Below are 7,084 nucleotides of genomic sequence, written 5' to 3' on the forward strand. Positions count from 1 at the left end.
TGAATTTAATATACCTAACCTACCAAATATCATAGTATGATTTCTACTGAATGCATATAGCTTTTGCACTGTCGTAAAGCCAAAATATCATAAGGCAAGCTGTCATCATTCAGGGACCATCTCTGTGTGTGTGTGTGTGTGTATATATATGTTTGTTCATAAACAGATGTATTTAAGAAATTAATTTGCATGATTGTGGGAGCTGGCAAGTCCAAAATCTATAGGGCAGGCCAGCAGGCTGGCGACTCAGCAGGAATTAATGCTAGAGTCTTGAGACATAATTTTTTCTCCAGGAAACTTCAGTTTTTGTTTTTGTTTTTGAGACGGAGTTTCACTCTGTTGCCCAGGCTGGAGTGCAATGGCGTGATCTCGGCTCACTGCAACCTCCGCCTCCCAGGTTCAAGCGATTCTCCTGCCTCAGCCTCCCAAGTAGCTGGGATTACAGGCACGCACCACCACGCCTGGCTAATTTTGCATTTTTAGTAGAGACAGGATTTCACCATGTTGGCCAGGCTGGTCTTGAACTCCTGACCTCAGGTGATCCGCCCGCCTCAGCCTCCCAAAGTGCTGGGATTATAGGTGTGAGCCACTGCACCCAGCCAGAAACCTCGGTTTTTACTCTTAAGGCCCTCCACTGATTGGCTGTGGATTACCCACTCTATCGAGGGTGAGGGTAATTTTCTTTTTCTTTTTTTTCTTTCTTTCTTTTCTTTTTTTTTTTTTTTTGAGACAGAGTCTCACTCTGTCACCCAGGCTGGAGTGCAGTGGGGTAATCTTGCCTCACTGCAACCTCCATCTCTCAGGTTCAAGCAATTCTCCTGCCTCAGCCTCCTGGGTAGCTGTATGGGTGTGCGCCACCACACCCAGCTAATTTTTTGTATTTTTAGTAGAGATGGGGTTTCACCATGTTGGCCAGGCTGGTCTCGAGGGTATTTTTCTTAAAGTCAACTGATGATAAATGTTAACAACATCTCTAAGATCCCTTGACAGTGACACCTAGATTGATCTTGGATTAAAGAACTAGGTATGATAGCTTAGTCATGTGGACATATCAAATTGACCATCACAGAGGGGTCAGCCCAGAGTGGTGCCTCTGCCAGAGGGCGGTGACTACAGGCTGGATGAACCAGCCGTTGGAGTGGGAAACTCAGCTGACATTGGGTCAGCTGGCTGTGGAAGGGAACTCCATAGTCACACCAGGAGTGCATGGCTGAATGCTGTGGTTAGCTGTGAAGGATGAATAAATGACTCATGATTTGAGCCTATGTTCTTCTTTGCTTTCCCTGTGACCTGCACAGACCAAACTCCTTGCTGCAGAGCTCTGTTCCTTGCAATGCTTCCCTCCACCCACTTTCTGTCTAGCTGCTTTCGCATCTCTCTATTTTGGTTTGATGTCCATACAAAGTCTGCTTGCCACCCCACCAGCCACATATAACTCCCCAGAGCCTCTTTCCTGCCTGCTGACTGCTCAGATTCCCTGCACACACATACCTGGGGCCTGCTAAAGCCTCACGGGTGAGACCCAGACCCTGATAGTCAGAACCACATCTGGAATGAAGAGCTCTCAGCTCATCAGGCTCCTATCCCAAGGGATGTCCCACACAGCTGGGCTCCCTCTGTGCAGCTCCAGCCCAGATGTTTCCTCTCCTCTGCGGGGGGAGGCATCTGGGATTTTGAATGTAATCTTGGAAGAAGCAGCTATAAGACACAGATCTGAATGGTCCCAGCTAAACCTCTTGGAACTATTGCCCCAACTTAAGCCCGAAGATCAGGGAGGAGAACAGACAACAGAGAAAGGCCAGACCTGAGAGTTCCTTCTGAGAGCTGTAAAAGAGTGAAGATTAACTTTAAAGAACCATGGAATTCTGGCAACAGAATCTCCACTTCTCCAAGCTGAAAGAGGTCCTGAAGGTCACTTAGGCATTCCTCCACCCAGGCAGGGATTACCTCTGAAATTCATAAGAAGGTCACATGTCACAGAACACTCAAACAGAAGGATTTTAAAATAAATTTTGGCAATAAAAAAAATCAAGAGGACTGCTGAGGACCTGATAAAAGTGGCATGGCATACCTCTTCGGGCAGGGGAGGGGCAGAGGCCTGGACCCACTTATTGCTCATGTGCTGATTTACTAGTTGACCTTGAACGAGTCTTTCCTACATGAGTTTGGCCAGACCTCTCTTGCTTGCTTTTTTTTTTTTTTTTTTTTGAGACAGAGTCTTGTTCTGTCGCCCAGGCTGGAGTGCAGTGGTACGATCTCGGCTCACTGCAACCTCCACCTCCTGGGTTCAAGCCATTCTCCTGCCTCAGCCTCCCCAGTAGCTGGGATTACAGGTGCACACCACCACGCCCGGGTAATTTTTGTATTTTTAGTAGAGTTGGGGTTTCACCATGTTGGCCAGGCTGGTCTCAAACTTTTGACCTCGTGATCCGCCCACCTCAGCCTCCTAAAGTGCTGGGATTACAGGCATGAACCACTGCGCCCGACCTTGCCTGCTTTCTAGATACCAGTTTCCCCATCTGAAAATGAGAAGTTGGGCAACTTAACTTGGAAGATCCCCTCCATTAAGACACAGGGTCTCACTCTGTTGCTCAGACTAGAGTGCAGTTATGTAATCATAGCTCACTGCATCCTCGAACTTCTGGGCTCAAGCAATCCTCCTACTTCAGCCTCCTGAGTAACTAGCACTGCAGGTGCATGTCACCACCCCAGCTAATTTATTTTTATTTGTAGAGATGTGGTCTTGCTATGTTGCCCAGGCTGGTCTTGAACTCCTGGCTTCAAGTGATCCTACTGCCTCATCCTCCCAAGTAGTTGGGATTTACAGGAGCGGCTGGTATTGGCTTTTTATATTTTTTATTATGTATATTTTAGACAGAGTCTCACTCCTAGACCAGAGCGCAGTGGCGCTATCTGAGCTCACTGCAACTTCTGCCTCCAGGGTTGAAGTGATTCTCATGCCTCAGCCTCCGGAGTAGCTGGGATCATAGGCATGCACCACCACATCCAGCTAATTTTTTTTTTTTTTTGTATTTTTTGGTAGAGATGGGGTTTCACCATGTTGGCCAGACTGGTCTCAAACTCCTGGCCTCACGTGATCTGCCCACCTCGGCCTCCCAAAGTGCTGGGATTACAGGTGTGAGCCACCATGCCCAGTCTGGTATTAGCTTTTGAATACACCATATCAACTGGGTTCAAACCTTAGTTCCATCAATACTAGTTGAATCATACAAATGACGCTGTTGTATCCACTCTCTTCTTATTTGCTCTCCTCTGGCTATATCCTGGGCAGTTGGTTATATCTTGTCCTTCATGAAATGCCCAGCAAGAGCCTTGGCTCCCGGGCAACAGCTCTCATACATTTTCTCTTTCTCCTACACACCCAGCTTGGGGCCAGGAGCTCAGCCACCTCACGTGGATTAACTCATGGATTGCTTGATCCCAGAAAAGATGCCTTGTAAATACTGGAGTTCATTAATAAAATGGCTCCTCTGTATTTTAATGTGAGGAAAACTTTAAAGATAGCTTTAATCTTCTCTGGAAGTATCTGCTATAAAATGACATAGATTGACTAATTACCCAGTGTCCTTACTTTTGGTAAGAATTCTAATAACTATATCTATCTATCTATCTAAGTCAGTCTTTTATGATCACACTGTTTTAATCATATCAATCAAAAATCTCTAATTGAATGTAGTATGTAGAACTAATTGATAAAAACAAGAAGACAAAATATCTCTCAAATAGTCAGTGCAGCTTTTGGTGGGTCAAATCTTTATATAACATCCTTTATGAAGAATGACTGGGAGCAACTCATTTGTTCTAGACTTCATACATTGATCAGTGAGTCAATCTGAAGCCCTGATTAGAGAAGTGACCTATCCTAGGTTACCCAGTGAGGGAGAAACAAAGCTCAGGCTGACTTCATAGAATCGAATAATTTTGCCATCAGAGACACCTTAGAGGTCATTGTGGTTTGCAGAGAGCTGATCTCACCTTTTCTCGACACCCTCCCACAATTATCTATCAATCTGTCTGTCCCCCTAGTCCCACCTCCTGGCTCTGGACTAGGAGCTTCTTTTTTTTTTTTTTTTTTTTTTTGTCTTTTTTGAGACGGGGTCTTGTTCTGTCACCCAGGCTGCTGGAGTGCAGTGGTGCGATCTCAGATCACTGTAACCTCTGCCTCCAGGCTCAAGCAATCCTCCTACCTCAGCCTCCCAAGTAGCTAGGACCACAGGTGCATGCCATCATGCCCAGCTAATTTTTTGTATTTTTGGTAGAGATGGGGTTTCACCATGTTGCCCCGGCTGGTCTCAAACTCTGGAGCTCAGGCAATCCACCTGCCTCAGCCTCCCAAAGTGCTGGGATTTCAGGTATGAGCCACCACGGCCGGCTGGACCGGGAGCTTCCTGAGGTCAAAGGCTGCATCTTATTCATCTTCATGCCACACCTGTCATTCCTAGCATGGTACCTGCCTACAGCATGATTCCTTACACACATGCACTATGTTGAAAGGGTGAACAAACCACCACTTTATCTTTAACAGATGGGGAGACTAAAATTTAAACTAGGGAAGGGATCCTTGGTTCCATAGCAAGCTGGCAAGGCAGGGAAATAGGATCTCCAGTGTCTGGTGAAGGCTCCATTTTCTTTTCTACACCCCCTGGGTTCACAGAGAAGGCAGGCAGACTTCTCTCATTTCCCCACAAAAGCCACAGGTAAAGGTGTTTATAGCTTGGCAGCTAACCAAGGCCACAGTCACGCCAACAGGTCACAGCCTGACCCTGGCAAACATTTTTTTTAAAACTGGTGTTAATAACCATGCTTCCTACTATAATCTGAAAACTGTACCTCCATGCTGAGGACATGATAAACCAACCCCCAAATTCAGGCCATAAAACATGGGCTCGTCTAACCTGTCACCTGCATAATAATTATTTTCAAAAATTATGTAATAATAATTAGTCATATTTGTGAAAAGCCTTTTCTGTGTAGAGCCCCCTTTTTTTTTTTTTTTTTTAGATGGAGTTTCGCTCTTGTCACCCAGACTGGAGTGCAATGGCACAATATTGGCTCACTGCAACCTATGCCTCCCGGGCTCAGGAGATTCTCCTGCCTCAGCCTCTCAAAGTGCTGGGATTATAGGCATGAGCCACTGTGCCCAGCTGTGGAGCACTTTCATATAGGCTAACTTGTTTGGTATTCAAATAAGTATTTCTGAAAGAAAATGATGTTCTCTCAAAATAATGACGGTACATTTAAAATAAGTGAATCTGTCATGTATGAAGCATACTTTGATAAATCTGATTTTAAAAGTAACAGTGAAAATGACAAGTTACTTTTATTTTCTTCCTCATGCTTTTTGACATTTTCCAAATTGTCCTAAATTGAAAGAAAACATAGAATAGCACAGCAGAAGGAAGAGCATAGGTTACTGGGAGGTGGGGCACCTTCTCTCAGGGCTCTCTGGCCCTTTGGTGGTCTCCTTGGACAGACAGGTGCTGAGACACTGCTAAGCAGAGGGGACAAGCCCTGACTCTCTATTGTGTGTGACGCTGAGTATATCACTACACCTTTCCAAACCTCCATTTCATCCCCTGCAAAATGGACCTGATGCCTGCCACACCTGGCTCACCAAGCTGTGACAAGCTTTAAAAGAGAAGGGTGGGCCAAGGGCAGTGGCTCACACCTGTAATCCCAACACTTTGGCAGGCCAAGGCGGGTGGATCATGAAATCAGGTGTTCAAGACCAGCCTGGCCAACATGGTGAAACCCCATCTTCTACTAAAAATACAAAAATTAGCCAGGTATGGTAGCATGCACCTGGAATCCCAGCTACTCCGGAGGCTGAGGCAGGAGAATTGCTGAACCCAGGAGGCAGAGGTTGTAGTGAGCTGAGATCGTGCCACTGCACTCCGGCCTGGCTGACAGAGCAAGACTTCGTCTCAAATAAATAAATAAACAAACAAATAAGAAGGGTGATCAGTCCCATGCATGAGGGGACACTGTGCACTGTAACCACCCTGCACACCTAACAAGCAATGCTATCACCAAAATCTCCTCTGCTGCAATCTCCTCATAGCTTCCTGCCCCTTCCATCTTTAAAATCACCAAATATCTCAAACACGGAAAAGTTTTAGACTTGAGAAGGAGAGGGATCAGAAAGAACTATAGATCAACCACCCAGCTCTGTTACATCTTGACACTTGGTCATGTTTGCCTCAGATTTTAATATCTTTTCTAAGAAATAAAACATACAGATAGAATTAAACCCCCTGTGTTCTTCCTTCTGATCTCATTCCTGTCCCTCCCTTCCTAAACGTTACCCTATTCTAAATCTGGGGTCTTTCATTTCCCATGTATGTTTCAATACTTTTACTACCTGTCTGTAGCCCCAAAATATCTACGTAGCTTATTTTGTATTTCTTTGGGTTTTTGTTGTTGTTGTTGTTTGTTTGTTTTTGAGAAAGTCCCTCCCTGTCACCCAGGTTGGAGTGCAGTGGTATAATCATGGCTTACCAAAGCCTCAAACTCCTGGGCTCAATCAATCATCCCACCTCAGCCTCCCAAGTAGCTGGGACTACAGGTGCATGCCATCATGCCCAGCTAACTTTTGTATTTTTAGTAGAGATGGGGGTTTCGCCATGTTGTCCAGGCTGGTCTTGAACTCCTGAGCTCAAGCGATCTTCCCACCATAGCCTCCCAAAGCTCTGGAATACAGGCTTGAGCCACGGGGCCCAGCTGAATGCATTAAGAAACATTTTGTATCATTTGTGTCACACCGTACCTATGCCACATCTTGATGTTAGTTTTTTTTCCTAGAGTGTAACTATGTTGAGGTTACAGACTTAGTTCATTTTTACTCCCAGTATATTATTCCATTGTATGACAAGATCACAATTAATCTATCTGGTCTGCTGTTTGTTTGTTTGTTTGTTGAGACAGAGTCTCACTCAGTCACCCAGGCTGGAGTGCAGTGGCACGATTTCGCCCATTGCAACCTCTGCCTCTCAGGTTCAAACAATTCTCCTGTCTCAGCCTCCCAAGTAGCTGGGACTACAGGCACACACCACCACTCCCAGCT

Source organism: Macaca mulatta, chromosome 15 (genome assembly GCF_049350105.2).
Source record: "Macaca mulatta isolate MMU2019108-1 chromosome 15, T2T-MMU8v2.0, whole genome shotgun sequence".
Taxonomy (NCBI): Eukaryota; Metazoa; Chordata; class Mammalia; order Primates; family Cercopithecidae; genus Macaca; species Macaca mulatta.